Here is a 22,930-nt window from a genome sequence, read left to right as displayed (position 1 = left end):
GTCTTCTCCAACACCACAGTTCAAAAGTATCAATTCTTCTGCGCTCAGCTCTCTTTAACTCTCACATCCATACATGGTTACTGGAAAAACCGTACCCTTGACTAGACGGACCTTTGTTGGCAAAGTAACGTCTCTGCTTTTTAATATGCTATCTAGGTTGGTCATAACTTTCCTTCCGAGGAGTAAGTGTCTTTTAATTTCATGGCTGCAGTCAGCATCTGCAGTGATTTTGGAGCCCAGAAAAATAAAGTCAGCCACTGTTTCCACTGTTTCCCCATCTATTTGCCATGAAGTGATGGGACCAAATGCCATGATCTTCGTTTTCTGAATGTTGATCTGTAAACCAACTTTTTCACTCTCCTCTTTCACTTTCATCAAGAGGCTCTTTAGTTCTTCTTCACTTTCTGCCATAAGGGTGGTATCATCTTCATATCTAAGGTTATTGATATTTCTCCCAGCAATCTTGATTCCAGCTTGTGCTTCTTCCAGCCCAGCGTTTCTCATGATGTACTCTGCATATAAGTTAAATAAACAGGGTGACAATATACAGCCTTGACATCCTTCTTTTCCTATTTGGAACCAATCTGTTGTTCCATGTCCATTTCTAACTGTTGCTTCCTGACCAACCTAGACATTATATTAAAGCTCAGAGACATTACTTTGCCGACAAGGGTCCATCTAACAAAGCTTTGTTTTTTTCAGTAGTCATGTATGGATATGAGAGTTGTTCTGTAAAGAAGGCTGAGTGCCAGAGAATTGATGCTTTTGAACTGTGGTGTTGGAGAAGACTATTGAGAGTTCCTTGGATAGCAAGTAGATCAAACCAGTTAATCCTACAGGAAACCAGTCCTGAATATTCATTGGAAGGGCTGATGCTGAAGCTGAATCTCCAGTACTTTGGCCACCTGATGCAAAGAGCCGACCCCCTGGAAAAGACCTTGATGCTGGGAAAGACTGAAGGCAGGAGGGGAAAGGGAGGAATGAGGATGAGATGGCTGGATAGTATCACCGACTCTATGGGCATGAGTTTTAGCAAACTCAAGGAGGTGGTGAAGGACAGGGAAGTCTGAGTGCCGCAGTCTGTGGGGTTGCGAAGAGTCAGACACAACTGAACGACTTAATTGAAATGAGTAATCATATTATCTTATACTTAGAAATTTACTTATTTTACTTACACTGTTTGATATGAATAAAACAAATGAATTATTTTAAAAACAGATAACTAAATGTTGCTAATTTGGTAAGAATTTTATCCTGGATCAATTTCACTTAGTTCAGTTCAGTCACTCAGTCAGGTCGGATTCTTTGCAACCCCATGAACTGCAGCACACCAGGCCTCCCTGTCCATCATCAACTCCAGGAGTTTACCCAAACTCATGTCCATCAAGTCAGTGATGCCATCCAACCATCTCATCCTCTGTCATCCCCTTCTCCCCCTGCCCTCAAACTTTCCCAGCATCAGGGTCTTTTCCAGTGAGTCAGCTCTTCTCATTAAGTAACCAAAGTATTGGAGTTTCAGCATCAGTCCTTCCAATGAGCACCCAGGACTGATCTCCTTTGATGGACTGGTTGAATCTCCTTGCAGTCCAAGGGACTCTCAAGAGTCTTCTCCAACACCACAGTTTAAATGCATCAATTCTTCGGCGCTCAGCTTTCTTCACAGTCCAGCTCTCACATCCATACATGACTACTGGAAAAACCATAGCCTTGATAGACGGACCTTTGTTGGCAAAGTAATGTCTCTGTTTTTTTAATACGCTTTCTAGGTTGGTCATAACTTTCCTTCCAAGGAGTAAGCGTCTTTTAATTTCATGTCTGCAATCAGCATCTGCAGTGATTTTAGAGCCCAGAAAACTAAAGTCAGCCACTGTTTCCCCATCTATTTGCCATGAAGTGATGGGACCAGATACCATGATCATAGGTTTCTGAACGTTGAGCTTTAAGCCAACTTTTTCAGTCTCCTCTTTCACTTTCATCAAGAGGCTCTTTAGTTCTTCTTCGCTTTATGCCATAAGGGTGATATTATCTGTGTATCTGAGGTTGTTGATATTTCTCCCAGCAATCTTGATTCCAGTTTGTGCTTCCTCCAGCCCGGCATTGCTCATGGTGTACTCTGCATAGAAGTTAAATAAGCAGGGTGACAATATACAGCCTTTACGTCCTCCTTTTCCTATTTGGAACCAGTCTGTTGTTCCATGTCCAGTTCTAACTGTTGCTTCCTGACCTGCGTACAGTTTTCTCAAGAGGCAGGTCAGGTAGTCTAGTATTCCCATCTCTTTCAGAATTACAGAGTTTATTTGATCCACGCAGTCAAAGGCTCTGGCATAGTCAACAAAGCAGAAATAGATGTTTTTCTGGAACTCTCTTGCTTTTTCCATGATCCAGTGGATGTTGGCAATTTGATCTCTGGTTCCTCTGCCTTTTCTAAAACCAGCTTGAACATCTGAAAGCACATGGTTCATATATTGCTAAAGCCTGACTTGGAGAATTTTGAGCATTACTTTACTAGCGTGTGAGATGAGTGCAATTGTGCAGTAGTTTGAGCATTCTTTGGCATTGCCTTTCTTTGGGATTGGAATGAAAACTGACCTTTTCCAGGCCTGTGGCCACTGCTGAGTTTTCCAGATTTGCTGGCATATTGAGTGGAGCACTTTCACAGCATCATCTTTTAGGATCAGTTTATTTGCTGTGAATATTAGTGTTTCTTGATAGATGTATATAAAGTTTTTTATTGTTAGAAAATTTAGTGTATATATAAATTTTCATGTGTTGTTCTTGTTTGATCACTATGTTGCATCTGACTTTTGGGGACCTTATGGGCTTCAGCATACCAGGCTGCAGTATCTCTCATAATTTGTTCAAATTCACATCCATTGAGTTGGTGAAGCTGCCTAACCACATCATCCTCTGCCTTGTCCTTCTCTTTTGTCTTCAATCTTTCCCATCATCAAGGTCTTTTCCAATGAGTCAGCTCTTTGCATCAGGTGATGAAAGTACTGGAACCTGAGCTTTAGTGTCAGTCCTTCCAATGAAAATACAGGATTGATTAACTTTAGAATTGACTGGTTTTGACTCCTTACAGGTCAATGGATTCTCAACGGTCTTCTCCAGTTCCACTATTTGAAAGCATCAGTTCTTCACTACTCAGTTTCCTTATGGTCCAGCTCTCACATCTGTACATGAAACCATAGCTTTGACTATACGGACCTTTGCTGGCAAAGTAATGTCTCTGCCTTTTAATATGCTGTCTAGGTTCATCATAGCTTTTCCTTCCAAGGAGCAAACCTCTTTTAATTTCATGTCCACAGTCATGTTGCAGTCACTGTCCACAGAGATTTTGGAGCCCAAGAAAATAAAATCTGTCACTATTTCCACTGTTACTCTTCTATTTGCCATGAAGTGATGGGACCAGATATCATGATGCTAGTTTTTTGAATGTTGAATTCTAAGCCAGCTTTTCAATCTTCTCTTTCACCGCCACCAAGAGGCTTTTTAGTTCATCTTCACTTTCTGCCATTGGAATGGTATCCTCTGCATATCTGGTTGTTGATATTTCTCCCAGCAATCTTGATTCCACCTTGTGATTCTTCCAGCCTGGCATTTCACACAATGTACTCTACTTATGAGTTAAATAAGAAGGGTCATAAAAACAGCCTTTTCATACTCCTTTCCTGATTTTGAAACAACCAATTGTTCCCTGTAAGGTTCTGCCTCTTGTTTCTTGATCCACATACAGGTATCTCAGAAGACAAACAAGGTGGTCTGGTATTCCCATTTCTTTAAGAATATTCACAGTTTGTTTTGATTCACAGAATCAAAAGGTTTCATGTAATCAATGAAGCATTAGATGTTTTTCTTAATCCCCTTGCTTTCTCTATGATCCAGTGAGTGTTTGCAATTGGATCTGATACCTCTACCTTTTCTAAACCAAGCTTGTACTTGTAGAGAATTTTGGTTCATGTACTCTGAAGCTTAGCTTGAAGGATTTTAAGCATTACCTTACTAGCATGCAAAATGAGTGCAGTTATACAGTAGTTTGAACATTCTTTGGGATGGCCCTTATTTGGGATTGGACTGAGAACTGACCTTTTCCAGTATGGTGGCCAGTGCTGAGTTGTCCAAATTTGCTAACTGAGTACAGCACTTTAACAACATAATCTTTTAGGATTTTAAATAGTTCAGCTGAAACTTTATTACCTCCACTAGCTTTGTTTGTAGTAATTCTTCCTAAGGCCCCCCTTGACTTTGCACTCCAGGATATCTGGCTGTTGGTGAGTTGACCATACCATCATGGATATCCAGGTCATTAAGACCTTTTTTGTATAGTTCTTCTGTGTTCTTGCCACCTCTTCCTAATCTCTTCTGCTTCTGTGTTAGGTCCTTACTGTTTATGTCCTTTATCATGGCCATACTTGCATGAAATGTTCCTTTGATATCTCCAGTTTTCTTGAAGATTTCTCTCATCTTTCCCATGCTACTGTTAACTCTTTTTTTTTCTTTTTGCATTGTTCATTTATTTAAGAAAGGTCTTCTAGCTATTCTCTGAAACTCTCCTTGGGTATGTCTTTCCCTTTCTCCTTTGCCTTTTGCTTCTCTTCTTTCCTCAGGTATTTGTAAAGCCTCCTCAGACAACCACTTTGCCTTCTTGCATTTTTGGGAGGATGGTTTTGGCCACCACCTCCTGTACAATTTTATGAACCTCTGTTCTTAGTTCTTCAGTGACTCAGATCTAATCCCTTGACTCTGTTCATCACCTCCAGTACATAATCATACAGGGTTTGATTTAGGTCATACCTGAATGGCCTAGTGGTTTTCCCTACTTTGTTCAATTTGATTCTAAATGTTACAGTAAGGAGCTGAGCCTCGGTCAGGTCCAGGTCTTTTCCTGTTTAGAGCTTCTCCATCTTTAACTGCAAAGAATATAATCAATCTGATTTCAGTATTGACCATTTGGTGATATCCAAGTGTAAAGTCACCTCTTGTGTTGTTGGGAAAGGGTGTTTACTATGACCAACATGTTCTCTTGAGAAAACTCTGTTAGACTTTGCCCTGCTTCATTTTGTACTACAAGGCCAAACTTGCCTGTTTTCTCTTGACTTCCTCCTTTTGCATTCCTTTGATGAAAAGGCCATCCTTTTTCATTTATCTCTAGAAGGTCATGGAGGTCTTCATAGAACCCCATCAACTTCAGCTTCTTCGACAATCTTGGTTGGGGGCACAGACTTGAATTACTGGGGGCACAGACTTGAATTACCATGATGCTTAATGGTTTGCTTTGGAGACAAACTGAGATCATTCTTTCATTCTTGAAACTGCACCCAAGTACTATGTTTAGGACTCTGTTGTTGACTATGAGAGCTACTCCATTTCTTCTAAGCAATTCTTCCCCAAAGTAGTAGATATAATGGTCATCTGAATTAAATTTGCCTAATCCCATCCAAGTTGGAAGTGGTCAAACAGAAGATAGCATGAGTGAGCATCGACCTTTTCGGAATCAATGAACTAAAATGGAATGGATGAATTTAACTCAGATGACCATTATATCTACTACTGTGAGCAAGAATCCCTTAGAAAAAATGGAGTAGCCATCACAGTCAACTAAAGAGTCCGAAATGCTATAGTTGAATGCAGTCTCAAAAATGACAGAATCATCTCTATTCATTTCCAAGGAAAACCATTCAATATCACAGTAACCCAGCTCTATGCCCCAACCAGTAATGCTGGAAAAGCTCAAGTTGAACGGTTCTATGAAGACCTACAATACATTCTAGAAATAACACCCAAAACATATGTCCTTTTCATTATAGAGGACTGGAATGCAAAAGTAGGAAGTCAAGAAATACCTGGAGTAACAGGCAAATTTAGCCTTGGAGTACAGAAGGAAGAGGGCAAAGGCAAATAGAGTTTTGCCAAGTGAATACACTGGTCATAGCAAACACCCTCTTCCAAAAACACAAGAGAGGATTTTACACATGGACATCACCAGATAGTCATTACTAAATCAGATTGATTATATTCTTTACAGCCAAAGATGGAGAAGCTCTATACAGTCAGCAAAAAGCAAGACCAGGAGCTGACTGTGGCTCAGATCATGAATTCCTTATTGCCAAATTCAGACTTAAACTGAAGAAACTAGGGAAAACCACTAGACCATTCGGTATGAGCTAAATCAAATCCCTTAACGATTATGTAGTGGAAGTGAGAAATAGATTTAAGGGATGAGATCTGATAGACTGCCTAAAGAACTATGGACAAAGGTTTGTGACATTGTACAGGAGGCAGGGAGCAAGACCATCCACAAGAAAAAGAAATACAAAAAAGCAAAATGGTTGTCTGAGGAGGCCTTATAAATAGCTGTGAAAAGAAGAGAAGCTAAAGGCAGAGGAGAAAGGGAATGATACATCCATTTGAATGCAGAGTTCCAAAGAATAGCAAGGAGAGATGAGAAACCCTTCCTCAGTGATCAATGCAAAGAAATAGAGGAAAACAATAGAATCAGAAAGACTAGAGATATCTTCAAGAAAATTCCAGGCATCAAGGGAACATTTCATGCAAAGATGTGTACAATAAAGGACAGAAATGGTATGGACCTAACAGGCAAAAGATATTAAGAAGAGGTGGCAAGAATACACAGAAGAGCTGTACAAAAAAGATCTTCACAACATTGTAAGTGATCACAATGGCGTGATCACTCACCTAGAGCCAGACATCCTGGAATGTGAAGTCAAGTGGGCCTTAGAAAGCATCACTACGAACAAAGCAAGTGGAGGTGATGGAATGCCAGTTGAGCTATTTAAAAACCTGAAAGATAATGCTGTGAAAGTGCTGCACTCTATATGCCAGCAAATCTGGAAAACTCAGCATTGGCCACAGGACTGGAAAAGGTCAGTTTTCATTCCAGTCCCAAAGAAAGGCAATGCCAATTAGAATGCTCAGACTACCATACAGTTGCACTCATCTCACACGCTAGTCAAATAATTCTTAAAATTCTCCAAGCCAGGCTTCAATAATACATGAACCCTGAACTTCCAGATGTTCAAGCTGGTTTTAGAAAAGGCAGAGGAACCAGCAATCAAATTGCCAACATCCACTGGATCATCGAAAAAGCAAGAGAGTTCCAGAAAAACATCTATTTCTGCTTTATTAACTATGTGAAAGCCTTTGACTGTGTGGATCACAATAAACTGTGGAAAATTCTTCAAGAGATGGGAATACCAGACCACCTGACCTGCCTCTTGAGAAACCTGTATGCAGGTCGCGAAGCAGCAGTTAGAACTAGATATGGAACAACAGACTTGTTCCAAATAGGAAAAGGAGTACATCAAGGCTATATTGTCACCCTGCTTATTTAACTTCTATGCAGAGTACATCATGAGAAACGCTGGGCTGGAGGAAGCACAAGCTGGAATCAAGATTGCTGGGAGAAATATCAATAATCTCAGATATGCAGATGACACCACCCTTATGGAAGAAAGTGAAGAAGAAGTAAAGAGCCTCTTGATGAAAGTGAAAGAGGAGAGTGAAAAAGTTGGCTTAAAACTCAGCGTTCAGAAAACATAGATCATGGCAGTTGTGAATCAGGGAAGTTGGATGTGGACAAGCAGCAGATGGCAAGAGTGAACAGTGGTATCTTAAGAATCAGTGAATTAAAACGGATGAAATTCAGTTCAGTTCAGTCGCACAGTCATATCTCACTCTTTGCGACCCTATGGATTGTTGCACGCTAGGTCTCCCTGTCCATCACCAACTCCAGGAGTTTACTCAAACTCACGTGTACTGAGTTGGTGATGCCATCCAACATTCTCTCCTCTGTTGTCCCATTCTCCTCCCATCTTCAATCTTTCCCAGCATCAGGGTCTTCTCAAATGAGTCAGTTCTTTGCATCAGGTGGCCAAAGTATTGGAGTTTCAGCTTCAGCATCAGTCCTTCCAACAAATTTCAGGACTGATTTCCTTTAGGATGGACTGGTTGGATCTCCTTGCAGTCCAAGGGACTCTCAAGAGTCTTCTCCAACACCACAGTTCAAAAGCATCAATTCTTCGGCGCTCTTTTCTGGTTTCTTTTTTCTCAATAATTCACATTTTTCATGTTAAAACTTAAAATTATTCAAATTCAGACAGATTCTAATTTCTTCATTCTTTCATTCTTCTGATTGAATCTTCAATTTTAAATTTTCAGGTTATTCTTGATGGGGAACACATGTATACCTGTGGCGGATTCATTTTGATATTTGGCAAAACTAATACAATTATGTAAAGTTTAAAAATAAAATAAAATTTAAAATAAATAAATAAATCTTCTTTAGTTTATTTAATTTAAATCTTCAATTTATTCTCCTTTCCAAAAACCATTGTTCACAGTGATCCTATGGTAAGGGTTTAGATTGGCTCATAAATACTTCCTAAATTAATTTGAAATATAAAGAATTTGAACTTTGAATTTAGTGGGAAAAAATACTAGATTAATTCTTGATGACTGTTTTTAGCATCTGGAATTTTTAATTTTTGAAATAATATCTTTGAAATAAGGATACACTATAGTCTAAACCAGGTTTAATCTATTATTTTATTCTTTTCCTATGTTTACTTATCCATATTAATTTTACATGTTCCGTGGTTAGATTTTTGTCTTCGTGCTTAGATTTTGAAATGTGAAGTGTCTGAAGAGCTGTTTTACTATTTTCTTTTAGCAAGGTCTTATTAGAACTGTGGTTATTCACAGTTATAAACTGAAACCCTTCCCTAGTATAGTTCATCTTGGGCTTCCCAGGTGGTGCTAGTGGTAAAGATCCCAAAGCCAACACAGAAGACGTTAAGAGACATGGGTTCAGTCCCTGGGTCAGGAAGATCCCTTGGAGGAGAAAATGAATATCCACTCCAGTATTCCTGCCTGGAGAATCCCAAGGATAGTGGAGACTGATGGCAACAGTCCAGGGGGTTGCAAAGAGTCAGACATGACTGAAGCAACTTAGCACATATGTACTCATATGTGCTTAGTAGTTTATTTTTATAGTTTAGTAGTTTATCTTAGTTTATTTTTAATACTTTAAAAATAAAAACTTCTCTAATAAAATGAGTTCATTCTTTTCATAGAAAAAAATTTGATGACAGCTATATTATATGCTATAAGTTTTTCAATTTTAAATTAGATAAGTCAATGCTTTTTGGTGTATTCACCTTGTTGTACATCAATTACCACTTATTTCAGAACATATTCATCACCCCAGAAAGGAACTCTGTACCCCTTACCAGTCAGTCTTCATTCCCCTCTATGCCAAGCCCTAGCAAACATTAGTCTTCTGTTAGTCTCTATGGATTTGCCTATTCTGAACATTTTACATACATAGAGTCATACACTGTTCTGCTTTTTGTGTCTTGCTCCTTTTACTTAGCATAATGTTTTCAAGTTACATTTATACTGTACCATGTGTCAAATTTTCATTCCTTTCATGACCAAATAATATTCCATTGCATGGGTAGTACTACATTTCATGTATTAATTCAGCAATTCATGATAGTTTATTCTTTTTGAATCAGTTATTATCAGTGACAAGAATTCTAAAACTGTCATTTGATACCAAGCAGTCTTTGATGTATGTTTTAGACATTAAAAATTGGTGATATGTTTTTTTAATTTTGGTGTGTTTTTAACCATTATAATGGATTTAAACTTCCCTTTCAAAACTAGAAAGTTCTGAATTCCAAAACACATGTGACTCCCAAAGGTTTTGGATTGGTATTGTGTAAACTATCTGGAATTAAGAGAAAAGGAGAATTTGGTCATCCATTAAGAATATATATTGTTTTTTCTAGGTAAACATTCACTTGACCCTGCCTGCCTTATTTCTGTAGCTAAAGTGCATCCTTTTTGAAAAGAGAGTTTCTCTTCTGTTTTCACCACCAGAAACTGAGTTCATTTTTGCTCTAGGTATAAAGTTGCAGCTTCTTTACATCTGTGAGCAGCTCATATCTATTAAAGAAGTTAACAGACTAAATCTCAAAAATCTGTATACTTTTCACTTTTCTAGCTACTTGCCTGTAACCTCCTTGAAAACAAAAACTATCGTTTATCTCTTTTTTTCTACAAGGCTGGCAAAGAGTTTCTACTCGTCTGTTTACCGGAGAAATAATGAATGAATATGTAGAGTGAATAAATATTATCACTTATTTTTCCTAATCTTTGATAGAGTGTTTATCAACATTTTTAAAATAAGTGTTAAATTTTTCAAGAAATGTCATTGTTTTCAGTTACAAAAAATGTTAGGAAACTTTATTATTAAAAATCAGATCAAAACCCAAAGCTTTATGAGGTATGATTACAAATCAAGGGGAATTGGACCTCTATAGTGAACATTCAGAGAAATAACATTTCTAAATATGATAAGTTACAAAAGCATAAAGTTTAGAAAACTATTACATAAAACTTCTATGAAGCCTGTAAATCTGTTTTTAATATCAGCAGATTTTAATTGCTAAATCAGAGAAAATTTTGCTCAAGAAAATTTTGAATATGATCCTCACCATATTCTTTTTTATACTGACTTAGAATATTTGCGTCTTCTAGGGGTTACTTTTGATTAGATAAATGCAACTTACAGATTTGATGACAGTCATCTTAAGGTAAATTTACAGGATTGATGGCATCACCGACTCAATGGACATGAGTTTAAGTGAACTCCGGGAGTTGGTGATGGACAGGGAGGCCTGGCGTGCTGCAGTTCATGGAGTCCAAAGAGTCAGACATGACGGCTGAACTGACTGACTGACAGGATTTATAGGATTTTTATGCTCCTCATTAATTGTTGGCACTGTTGTTGTTTAGTTCCTAAGTCATGTCTGACCTTTTTATGACCACATGGACTATAGCCCACCTGGCTTCTTCTGTCCATGTGGTTTTCCAGGAGTGGGTTGCCATCCCAGGGGATCTTCCTGACCCAGGAATCAAATCTGCATCTCCTGCATTGGCAAGCAGGTTCTTTACCACTGAGCCACCAGGAAAGCTCCCTCAGTGATTTTTGTTGTTATTATTGTTCAGTCACTAAGTTGTGTCCAACTCTTTGTGACCCCGTTGTCTGCAGCACACCAGGTTTCCTTGTCCTTCACTATCTCCCAGAGTTTGCTCAGATTCATGTCCATTATGTCTGTGATGCCATCCAACCATTCATCTTCTGTCACCCCCTTCCCCTCCTGCCCTCAATTTTTCCCTGCATGGGGGCCTTTTTCTGATGAATTGGCTCTTCACATCAGGTGGCCAAAGTGTTGGAGCTTCAGCTTCAGCATCAGTCCTTCCAGTGAATATTCTGGATTGATTTCTTTTCAGATTGACTGGTTTGATCTCCTTGCGGTCCAAAGGTCTCTCAAGAGTCTTCTCCAACACCACAGTTAAAAAGCATCCATTCTTCAGTGCTCAGCCTTCGTTCTGGGCCAACGTTCACATCCATACATGACCACTATACAAACCGTAGCTTTAACTGTATGGAAATTTGTCAGCAAAGTGTTATCCCTGCTTTTTCAATGCATTAAGTTTGTCATAGCTTTTCTTCCAAGAAGCAAGCGTCTCTTAACTGCATGGCTGCAGTCAGCATCCACAGTGATTTTGGAGCCCAAGAAAATAAAATCTGTCACTGTTTCCACACTGTTTTTACTCATTGATTATATGTCACCAGAAGTTTCTTTGTACTTGCTGTCTTAAACCAACAATCTATGAGACAGCAAATTTAAAAATGTAGGAGTAGTAGTTAAAGAATTTAAACCTCTGTAATAATCACAAACAGCATGGGGCAAAGGAGGTCATCCAAGTGATCAGCTGCCAGAGTGGCTAAGATACAAGCATGCTTATCAGGTCTCTAGTATAGTCATTGACTCATATGCTTTAGGTGCTCTCAAATCATTCCATTAATTCCAATAACTCTACAGTTATTAATTTCTTAAAGTTGTAAACAGATATTATTACTGCCTCTAAAATTATGATCTCCTTGGAAAATTCTCTGACCGTCTAGATCAGAGATCAGCAAACTCTGTTAAAGGCCAGATAGTAAACATTTTAGACTTGGCTGACCAGCAGGTCCTCAACTGCTATTGGGGCATTTTGAAAGCAGTGACAGGTGATACATGAATAAATGAGCATAGTGTTTCTGATTTATGGACACTGAAATTTAAATTCCATATAATTTTCAGGTGTTGTGAATTTTTGTTGTAGTGATGCTTTTTGAAATGTTTAAAATATAAATACTATTCTTGGCTTGGGGGTGGGGCAAGGGGGCATACAAAAAAGGTGGCAAACCAGATTTGTTCACTGGTTGAAATTTGCCAGCCTCTGCTCTATGTTAAATCTAATGGTAGAGAAAATCAGCTATAGTATTACATTCTCAAACTCCTCCAACTCCTACCAGTTCTCTCATGCTGTCCCAAAGTGATTTGAGCTTATACCTGGTGACAAAAGATGTTCAACTTGTTACCAGCAGCTTCTGTGTAACCCCAGTAATGTTGCTTCTTTGTCCCACTTCACAAGTAGCTCACAAAAGTAAATAAAAGGAAATTTCAACACTGCCTGCTGTGAAACTAATTGTCTTTTGTTAAGATGATGTTCAGTTCAGTTGCTCAGTCACATCCGACTCTTTGCAACCCCATGGACCGCAGCACGCCAGGCTTCCCTGTCCATCACCAACTCCCGGAGCCTATTCAAACTCCTGTCCATCGCTTCAGTGATGCCATCTAACCATTTCATCCTCTGTTGTCCCCTTCTCCTCCCACCTGCAATCTTTCCCAGCATCAGGGTCTTTCCCATTGATTCAGTTCTTCGAGTCAGGTGGCCAAAGTATTGGAGCTTCAGCATCAGTCCTTCCAATGAATATTCAGGACGGATTTTTGGATGGACTGGTTGGATCTCCTCACAGTCCGAGGGACTCTCAAGAGTCTTCTCCAACACCATAGTTCAAAAGCATCAATAATGGAAACAAAAGCTAGGAAACTTGGAAACCAGGCTGTAGTTGGTTCTTGTTGTTTAGTCATTAAGTCACATCTAGCTACTTCACTTTCACTTTTCACTTTCATGCATTGGAGAATGAAATGGCAACCCACTCCAGTGTTCTTGCCTGGAGTATCCCAGGGATGGGAAGCCTAGTGGGCTGCCATCTATGGGGTCGCACAGATTCGGACACAACTGGAGTGTAGCAGTAGCAGTAGCAGCTACTTTGTGACCCCATGGACGATAGCCCACCAGGCTTCTCTGTGCAAGAGATTCTCCAGGCAAGAATACTGGAGTGCGTTGCTGTTCTCATCTCCAGGGGACCTCCCTGACCCAGGGATTGAACCCATGTCTCCTGCATAGACAGACGGATTCTTTACCACCAAACCACCAGAGATGCCCCTCCTAGTTGGTTCTGTGCTGTATGCAAAGCTTAGTTACTCAGTCATGTCTGAGTCTTTGTGACCCCATGGACTGTAGCCCACCAGGCTCCTCTGTCCATGGGTTTCTCCAGGCAAGAACACTGGAGTAGGTATGCATTCCTTTCTCCAAAGGATCTTCCCAACCCAAGGATTGAACCCAGATCTCCTGTGCTACAGGCAGATTCTTTACTGTATGAGCCACCAGGGAAGCCCATGGTTGGTTCTACCACTACACAAAGTTCTGAAGTTTCTCAAACTTCTGAGGCTCCATTTTCTTTCCCGCTCCTCTGTAAGAAGTACTGAGAGGCTCCATTGTGGTAGTCAATATGAAATCACTGGTAAAGTAAAAAGCATGTAAAACATTGCATTTTATGTTGCAACAGTGTTGATGGTTGTACTCTGTTGTTTACTCATACATATGATTTCTTGCAGAATTTCCTATATATGATGATATATTCCCCTTGAAGATTAGGTATAGATTAAAGATCGCTAATAAACTTTCACAGGCATTTTACCTTTATACTTTCACACTTTTAAGCTATTCTCATCTCCTTACTCTATAGATGTATCAAATTCATTACTAATAGTGCTATGAAATTTTAAAATTATATCCCTCATATTCTTTCTTATTCCTTTATGAGGGCAGAGACTTTGTTTCATCACTGTTGTATCTTCAGTATCTAAAACAATATCTGGAATAGATTTGAGTCTCATAAATAATTTGAGTGAATCAAAAATAATCCCATATGTTAATTTGCTTTTCATTATTAAAAGGAATGTAGAAAGCTAATTAAATACATTATAAACAAAATGTATTTAAATACGGAAAATATGTAGGTTTCCAAAGGAAATCTACTTTTGCAGTTTTAATAAAATGTAGATCTATCCACAGATCCTTTAGGGTCCATGAGCCCTAGTTTTTAAAATATAGAAGAATATTTAACTTGTATCAGCAGGCACACAATCCATAACTATGATTGTGAAATTACTTCAACAGCATAAAAAAAAATGCAAGCTTTATTCGGTCTTTTTAATAAGCCCTTCTTCTGCACTTTTAAGTTATAAAGAACAATGGATTTATAAACTTTATTTTGGTTAAATTTCTTTTGGTTGCAACAAGAAAAACAGTTTGACAAACTTACTTAAAAAGGGCATTTGCCTGGGAAGATACTAAAGTATCATGCATTTGACAGGCAGGAAGAAAAGAAACAAGGGTAGCTCTGGGGATTTCATCTTTCCCTAGAGTAGAGCACTTGATGAGGGCTCCCACTCACACATCCAAATTTCAGGCTACTAAAATAGAAATTCAGCTTGGATCACTGATGCATGCCTGAAAAGGTCAGCCAAAGTCAGAGAGTAGAATCACGCAGTAGAGCTATCAGTACTGAGAGCCACTGTTCAGTGCCAGGGTGATTTGAGAAGCTACATCATGAGATGTGTAGTCTTATTAATCTGACTTCAGAAAGTACATTTATTTTATATCTATTAATGTCTCAAAATGAAATATTATACTGAAAGCTGCAGGACATCTTTGTCCACTGACAATTAGATAAACTTACAATTATGAATTTTAATGTGCCAAATCACCCACTGCCATATTAATTAATGGCTTAATATCTCATGATACAGCGAATTTAATGCAGTGGCAATATAGCATAGAGACTTAAGAGTATAGACCTTTGAACTAGACTTGCATGGCTTCATATCTAGCTCTCCCACTTTATTGGCTATGAAAGTTTGGACAAATTGATCTCTGACCCTTATTTTTGCTGTCTATAAAGAGGAAGTTTATCAGTGAGCTTTTTTGCTGTACTACAAACCACCACGAAAATCTCACTGGCATGCCACAATAAGCATTTAGTTCTTGCTCAGAAATCTGTGGGTAAGAGGAGTAGGTCTGATCCAGACTGGACTCAACCAGATGTGGGTTCAAGTGGAAGATGCATCTGGGTCTGTGCCTCATGTCTCATCTTCCTTGGACCTGTAGCTACCTGAAACATTTTTTCCTCAGAGACTAAGGCAAGATAGCAAGGAAGAAACCAAGTTGCTAAAGCATACATATTTCAAGGCTCTGCTTGTGTGTTGTCTGCTGTTACCCCATTTGGTCAAAGCAAGGCATGTGGCCAGTTCCAAACTCAAAGAGCAGAGAGGTATATATGCACCTCCTGTGGTCACATGGTAGGGAAAAGGAGGAGTAATCCAGGCTACCACAGGGGGTTGATATTGGTATCTAGCTAGTACAGATGTTTTAAGTTTAATAATATAATGTAAGAACTTAGAATAATACCTGGCACACAGTAAATGCTAAATAAATATTTGTTATTATTAGGCATACTCTTCAGCAGAAACTTACACAAAAGTTGAGTATTCTGTATCTGTGACATAAAGTGGTTATTTGACAAGTGTGTCACTTCATTTGAGTTAAACATACATGCTTAAATTTAAGTAAAAACTAGTTTCTGTTTTTTAATTGTAGGTTAGATAAACAAGATTATATGTCTTTGAGATGAGCCAGTCAACTTCTGGGATAGTCAGAGTGATTACTGCCTCGGTTATTTAACTGTTAGTAAAATCGTGGAACTACTAAAGATTGAGTTCTGCCCTCTCATTTTAGAGATAATGTGTTGGGTCAAGAATGGTGAAATATCTAAATCAAAGAGAAAAAGGTAGATAGATGGAAGATGAATGGTTAAGTGATAAATAGATAAGTAGTTAAATAGAAAATGGGAACACAAAGAAGCACCTAGATTTCTGGAATTCTGTTGAGCTCAGGTGTTGTTTCCTGTTGTTTTATCTAAATGTTATCATATTTTTTTCTTTCAATGAACTATACAAGAAGAAATCATTTTAAGAGTCTTTCAAAATAATTTTTTCAACTTTTCCTTCAATTGAGAAGAATATTATTATTATAGAATAGGATTTATTTATAATATTAAGAATAAAAACTAATCTTTACAGAGGATTACTTACCCTTTCATCTAATATTTTTGAGTACTTATCTGTTAGCCACTGGGCATGCAGCACGAAAAAAAAATTGGTATTGTAAGCTTACATTACTTAAAGGAGACAGGCAATAAATAAATAAATATATATTATATTCCACAATTCTTTACCTGCGATTCTAAAATCCAAAAGCTCTGAAACAAAGTTTTTGCAACTCATAAAGATAAAACCTGACCTAATATTAACTTGTTGAGTAGTAAAACTAATAAGAACTATTTGTTGCCTTTTTATAAATATCACTTAGAATATATGTTTTGCTTTTAAAGATATTGACATTTTATTTCAGGGTGCTCAGAGTCAGGAGGGAGAAGGCAATGGCACCCCACTCCAGTACTCTTGCCTGGAAAATCCCATGGATGGAGAAGCCTGGTGGGCTGCAGTCCATGGGGTCGCTAAGAGTCGGACACGACTGAGTGACTTCACTTTCACTTCTCACTTTCATGCATTGGAGAAGGAAATGGCAACCCACTCCAGTGTTCTTGCCTGGAGAATCCCAGGGACGGGGGAGCCTGGTGGGCTACTGTCTATGGGGTCGCACAGAGTCGGACACGACTAAAGCGACGCAGCAGCAGCAGCAGAGTCAGGAGAGAGAGTGCATAATTATAGTACGTTTACCATATTACCTATAAAAACTCAATACTTAATTACAAGACCTATCTGGTCCCTTAGGGATTATGTTGGGTTGTATAATATCTAGAAAGTACTCTGCCTGGAACTGAAGCATGTATGGTATAGAAAATGAGGATCAGTAGGGAGAGGGGTGAGTGATGGAGGGTGGAAAAGTTGTTTAGCTAGTAATAAAAGAAAACCTCTCTGGGTGGTGACGTTTGAGTAAATTCTTGAAACATGTGATGTTGCTGTCAGAGAAAAGAATATTTCAGACATTGGGAACAGGCATGTGGCTGTGTGGAGAAGTGTTCCAGTCTGAGGAAGGACCAGGGTCAAAGACCTAAACTGAAAGTGTGCTTGCTGCTGCTGCTAAGTCGCTTCAGTCATGTCTGACTCTGTGCGACCTCATAGACGGCAGTCCACCAGGCTCCCCCATCCCTGGGATTCTCCAGGCAAGAACACTGGAGTGGGTCGCCATTTCCTTCTCCAATGCGTGAAAGTGAAAAGTGAAAGTGAAGTCACTCAGTCATGTCCGACTCTTAACAACCCCATGGACTGTAGCCCCCCAGGCTCCTTGGTCCATGGGATTTTCCAGGCAAGAGTACTGGAGTGGGGTGCCATTAGCATATTTATAAACTAGGATTTGGATGCCCGGCAAGGAGAAGTATGTTAGGATAGGTATCAGAGGGTGCCCAATCATTTAAGGCAATGTAATCCTTTGGATTTTATCATGGATGCTCTAGGGTATCTTTGAAGGATTTTGACTGAGAGTGTCTAAAGTCCAATTTTCTTTTTAAAAATATTGATATGTTGCACTGTAGATAATAAAAAGGACCCTCTTTTGCTCTGTGGATAATAGATGGCTATAGTACCAAAGATGAGAAAAAATAAATGATCATAACTAGATGAAACTGAGAAATTAAATGGTAACTGGTCATTTTAAACCAAATAATCTTGATTGTACTATAAAATAGATATCCATTGAGTACATGCTGTACTTGAATTAATAACCTAAATATTATTTAACTATGATGTTTTTTCTTTCTAGATTTTTCTCATTATTAGGGCTGAGAAACTTAGCTTGGTCATGATAATAATACTATTCTCTATCTTCTTCCCTCTTCCAGAGAGTTTTCTGTTCTGCCTACTGGGAAACAACTAGAGGAAAGAGCCCTAAACTTGAAATGATAAGAATTGGTTTCTTGTGTTGGCCCTGCCACCATTTGATTGTAAAAATGGTTGAGTTGTTTAACCTGTCTGGATTTCAGTTTCCTATCCTGAAAAATATGGGGATTGAGTCATCTGATATAGCTCTTTCTTACCTGGAGTTATATATTTAGCAAGTCCTGTGTGTAAGACTAAAACTCTGTGATTCTTAATGAGACCTAATTAAGAATCACAAAATGTTCTTAAATATAAATCTAAAAAAATGTAGAATAACTGGATATCTGTCTAAAATTTATGCTTATTTTCCTTTTAACAGGACCAGGGAAATAAACACCAGAAGACAAGAACACGGAATATTTTCCTTCATCAGTCCGTAGAAGTATAATCCTCCTCTAATTTTATCAAACACAAAGGAATGACTACCTTGACAGATGGCCACAGAGGATGTCAACAATTTTTTGGAGGCAAGTAATGAAATATATGTGCTATGAGTTTTATATTATTAAGTATATAAAAACAAATATAATTATGTTTTAGAAAAAATAAAACATATTTTTAATACTTTTTCTATCATAACTATTTATCCCTTCCTGTTTTTTCCCCTGAGCACTATTTCATGTATAAAATTATTGTAAGCTGCTTTTACCCTAACCTGGAGTACTATATAGTATATAGGACTCATTATATCCCTAAATACAAAAACAATTAAATAATAGCAATTAAGTACCCAAGTTTAAAAACAGGGCTCTTTACATCTCTCTTGGACACATATATAACTACAAATACTAAAGTTATTTATGAAGTTAGAATTATTTTCTATTTATTTTAAAAGTATCTATACCATATAGAGGGCTTCCCTGGTGGCTCAGAGGATAAAACGTCTGCTTGCAATGCGGGAGACCCGGGTTTGATCCCGACCCAGGTCGGGAAGATCCCTTGGAGAAGGAAATGGCAACCCACTCCAGTACTCTTGCCTGGAAAATCCCATGGACTGAGAAGCCTGGTAGGCTACAGTCCGTGGGGTCGTAAAGAGTCAGACACAACTGAGACACTTCACTTTCATTTTATACCATATGTAATTTTTTTGAAATTTTTGCATTTCCTGGTTATTTTAAACAACTATTCTAAAGTGCTCTAAAATCTTGGGAGGTTATCCCTTTACGTCCCTGTTGTTGTGCAGTCACTCAGTCGTGTCTGACTCTTTGTGACCCAGTGGACTGTAGCACACAAGGCTTCCCTCTCCTTCACCATCTCCCAGAGCTTGCTCAAACTCATGTCCATTGAGTCCATGATGCCATCTAGCCATCTTGTCCTCTGTCTTCCCCTTCTCCTCCTGCCTTCAATCTTTCCAAGCATCAGGGTCTTTTCTAATGTGTTGGCTCTTCAAATCAGGTAACCAAAGTATTGGAGCTTCAGCTTCAGCATCAGTCCTTCCAATGAATATTCAGAGTTGATTTCCTTTAGGATGGACTGATTTGATCTCCTTGCAGTCCAAAGGACTCTCAAGAGTCCTCTCCAACACCACAGTTCAAAAGCATCAATTCTTTGGCATTCAGCCTTCTTGACCATCCAACTCTAACATCCATACATGATTGCTGGAAAAACCATAGCTTTGACTATACGGACCTTTGTTAGAAAAGTAATGTCTTTGCTTTTTAAAATACTGGCTAGGTTTGTCATAGCTTTTCTTTCAAGGAATAAGCATCTTTTAATTTTATAGCTACGGTCACCATCTGCAGTGATTTTACGTCCCTAGCAGCTTTATATTTTGTGAGAATCATCCATCCCAAAATCCCATTGAACTTTCATTACTTTCACAACAGCTCTTATTGCTCCTGCAAAAATAGCAGACCAAGAATTGTAGACCACAGTTCCTTCTTCAAAACTGAAATTAATTGCATTACCCTCTAAAGGGGATTTGCTTGGAAAGAAATTGACTGCATTATAAAGAAAAAAATAATAAATATAAGGAATCTGTCTTCTCCACTTCCATGAAAAATAAAGGATTATGTAAATAATATGAAATGAAATAAAGGTAAACTCATAAAAACTTGAGTAGAATGCAGTAAAATTGAATTTCTCCAAGCATTTTATACAAACAAAGAAACTGTAGAGATGTTCAGAATTTTTAATTTACCGTTAATTCAACTCATAGGCCTAAGGTCATCCAGCAAATGAGTTTGCTTTTTAAGTTGAACATAAAGGACTGCTTTCTAAGTGAAGGAGACCATAAATGTTTAAAAAGCCCAGTGTGGAGCTTCTGAGTTTTCTTTCAGTAACTAGAGTCAAAATTAATTTTTGCTTTTCTGCTGGGGAAAATTTCATCTAATTACATTCAAATTATTCTGCAACTTTTTGGATAGCAAATCCTGATCACCAAAGAAAAGAAAAAGCAGCTGTGTTGCCCTTTCCTCATAGTTATAAGAATAGCATTATTATGCAGTCACTAGGCTTTATAGAACCATAAGTGATTATCCGCTGGTTGCCTTCTGGCAGAGAGACACCTAAACCTTTCTGAACTGCTGATAATGTATGCCTTCTCTTTTTAAGGATCTTCAAAGAAATAGATTTCATTGCTTCCTTCAGTAAACCAATATAATATAACAGCTGTCAGGAGTTAGGGAGATATTTCTTTACCCTTTTATTCAGTGACTGTTTCTAAAAATTCTTTTCTCAGAATTACATTTTAATCATGATGTAAATCTTCTCTTAATTTGGTAGATATAATTTACCTATTTAAGAAAATATTTCAAATTGACCCATTGCTCAATTAATGAAAATAGTTCCCATAAACAATGCTTCCATATAAGCAACCTGTTGTTGAGTTTCTTTCTCTGATATTTCCTTTTTTAACTTACCCACATGTCATATCTTATTTTGGTCTTCAGTTATTCTTTAATCACAGCATCATATCAATGCCTTATAGCTGTAATTTATCTTTCTTCCACATTATATTAAAAACCAGCTCTTTTTTCTCTTTGAATTGCATTCTATATTTGACCGTGTCATTAATAAGCCACAGATATTTATAATTCTAATCAAAAGGGCTGACTCATTTCACATATTTTAAGGTTTATTTGCAAATTATGTTTTATAAAAAAATTTAGTAGTTAGAAAGGCAGTCAGAACATAGTGGGTATGACTTACAAGCTTGCTATTCAAGAACACAAATTCCTAGGACAGATTGACAAACCACAACTGTGCCACCCCCACCAGCTGTGTTAACTTGGGCAGATTATTGATTGTCTTTGTCCCTCAATTTGTACATCTTTAAATTTGAGAATAATAATTATAAGGGTTAAATGGGACTGATAATGTAAGTAAATAGCTTAGCTGCCTAACACTTGTATAATTCAATAAGTAGGTGATGCAGTTTTTCTACTTTTTGCAAAATGAATGTAAACAGGTTTCCTTATAGTAGTAAACTGAATTCTTGCAAAAGCAATAATGAATTTATCCATTATACTCATGCCAAATTTCTTTTGCATCATGTTTGTTGTACTTCTAGTAAATTTTATTCACATTGAAGTTTCCCAATGAGCAATTTTAAAGTTTATTTTTAAACATGTAAAATATAGTTTATCCAAAAATAATCATTAAAAAATATTTTTTAAAAAATTGTTGTTAACATTTTAGCCTCATGAAAACTATGTATATTCCAAATTTTTTAAGAAAGTTTACTTGGATATTCATGGAATCACTGCCTGCCCTAAAATTTTGACTTCTTATCAACCACTGTTATTTGGAGAAATATCTCATGTGCAAGGCAGAATGATTTGATGAATTTTCTCATTTGTATTAAATATCTTTTATATATACATTGATCAGGTGTTTATTTAATCTGAGAAACTGATTTGATATTTCACTGGAAAGATAAAAGTGAATAGGCAGTTTGGTTCTCTGTTAACATTTCTGTAAGAGATATCACAAACTGGGTGATTTAAATTAACAAAAATGTATTATCTCGCAATCCTTGACACTAGAAGTCTGAAGTTGAATTGTCCACAGGGGCATACTGTTTTGATGGCATTGGGGAGAATCTGCTCTATGCCTTTTTCTTAGCTTCTGTGATGGTGATGTTCCTTGGCATTTACTGGTTTATAAACTCATCACTCCAATCTCTGCCTCCCTCATCACATGGTTTTCTCCTTGTGTGTCTTTGTCTCTTCTCTTATTGTAAGGATACACTCATGTTGGATTCAGCATGACTTGATCTTAATTTGATTAACAATTTCCAAAATAAGGTCACTCATAGGTGTTGAGTCTTAAGATTTGAATGTATCTTTCCGGGGAACACAATTCAGCAATAGCACTGTCTTTTTATGTACATATATGTTCTGGGCATCCCATGTGGTTCGGTGGTAAAGAATCTGCCTGCCAGTGAAGGAGAGAGGTTCAGTCCCTGGGTTGGGAAGATCCTCTGGAGGAGGAAATGGCAACCTACTCCAGTATTCTTGCCTGGAAAATCCCATGGTCAGGGGAACCTGGTGGCCTGCAATCCATAGCATTGCAAAAGAATCAAACATGCTTTAGCAACTGAACAACAACAACATGTGGTATTCAGATCATCAGTACATTTTTATCACATCTTTTCTGTATTCATTGCCCATGTATTTAGATAATTTTCATACATTTTACATGTAATAAAACTTATTCAGGGTGTGTACTCTTATCTCAGCCCATCAATAAAAGGATTTTATATATGTTTTCTTCTCTTTGAGCTTCTGAAAGGAAGGAAGGTGAAACATAAAATCCTATTGTAG

The 22,930-nt window shown here is 37.8% G+C and overlaps 1 long non-coding RNA gene across 3 annotated transcripts in view; it reads left to right on the top strand.

Moving 5' to 3' along the window:
- The window catches only part of LOC133260289 (uncharacterized), a 218,390-nt gene extending 199,760 nt beyond the window's left edge, over window positions 1–18,630 (top strand). For all 3 annotated transcript variants that reach the window (XR_009740723.1, XR_009740725.1, XR_009740728.1), the window contains one exon: window positions 18,484–18,630. This is a non-coding gene — a long non-coding RNA (uncharacterized LOC133260289). The remainder of the gene's footprint in view (window positions 1–18,483) is intronic.
- The last annotated feature ends 4,300 nt before the right edge of the window (window positions 18,631–22,930 follow it).

This window comes from Bos javanicus, chromosome 2, assembly GCF_032452875.1.
Source record: "Bos javanicus breed banteng chromosome 2, ARS-OSU_banteng_1.0, whole genome shotgun sequence".
Taxonomy (NCBI): Eukaryota; Metazoa; Chordata; class Mammalia; order Artiodactyla; family Bovidae; genus Bos; species Bos javanicus.
Note: the sequence above shows the minus strand (reverse complement) of the source record. Positions and strands in the feature narration are given on the sequence as shown.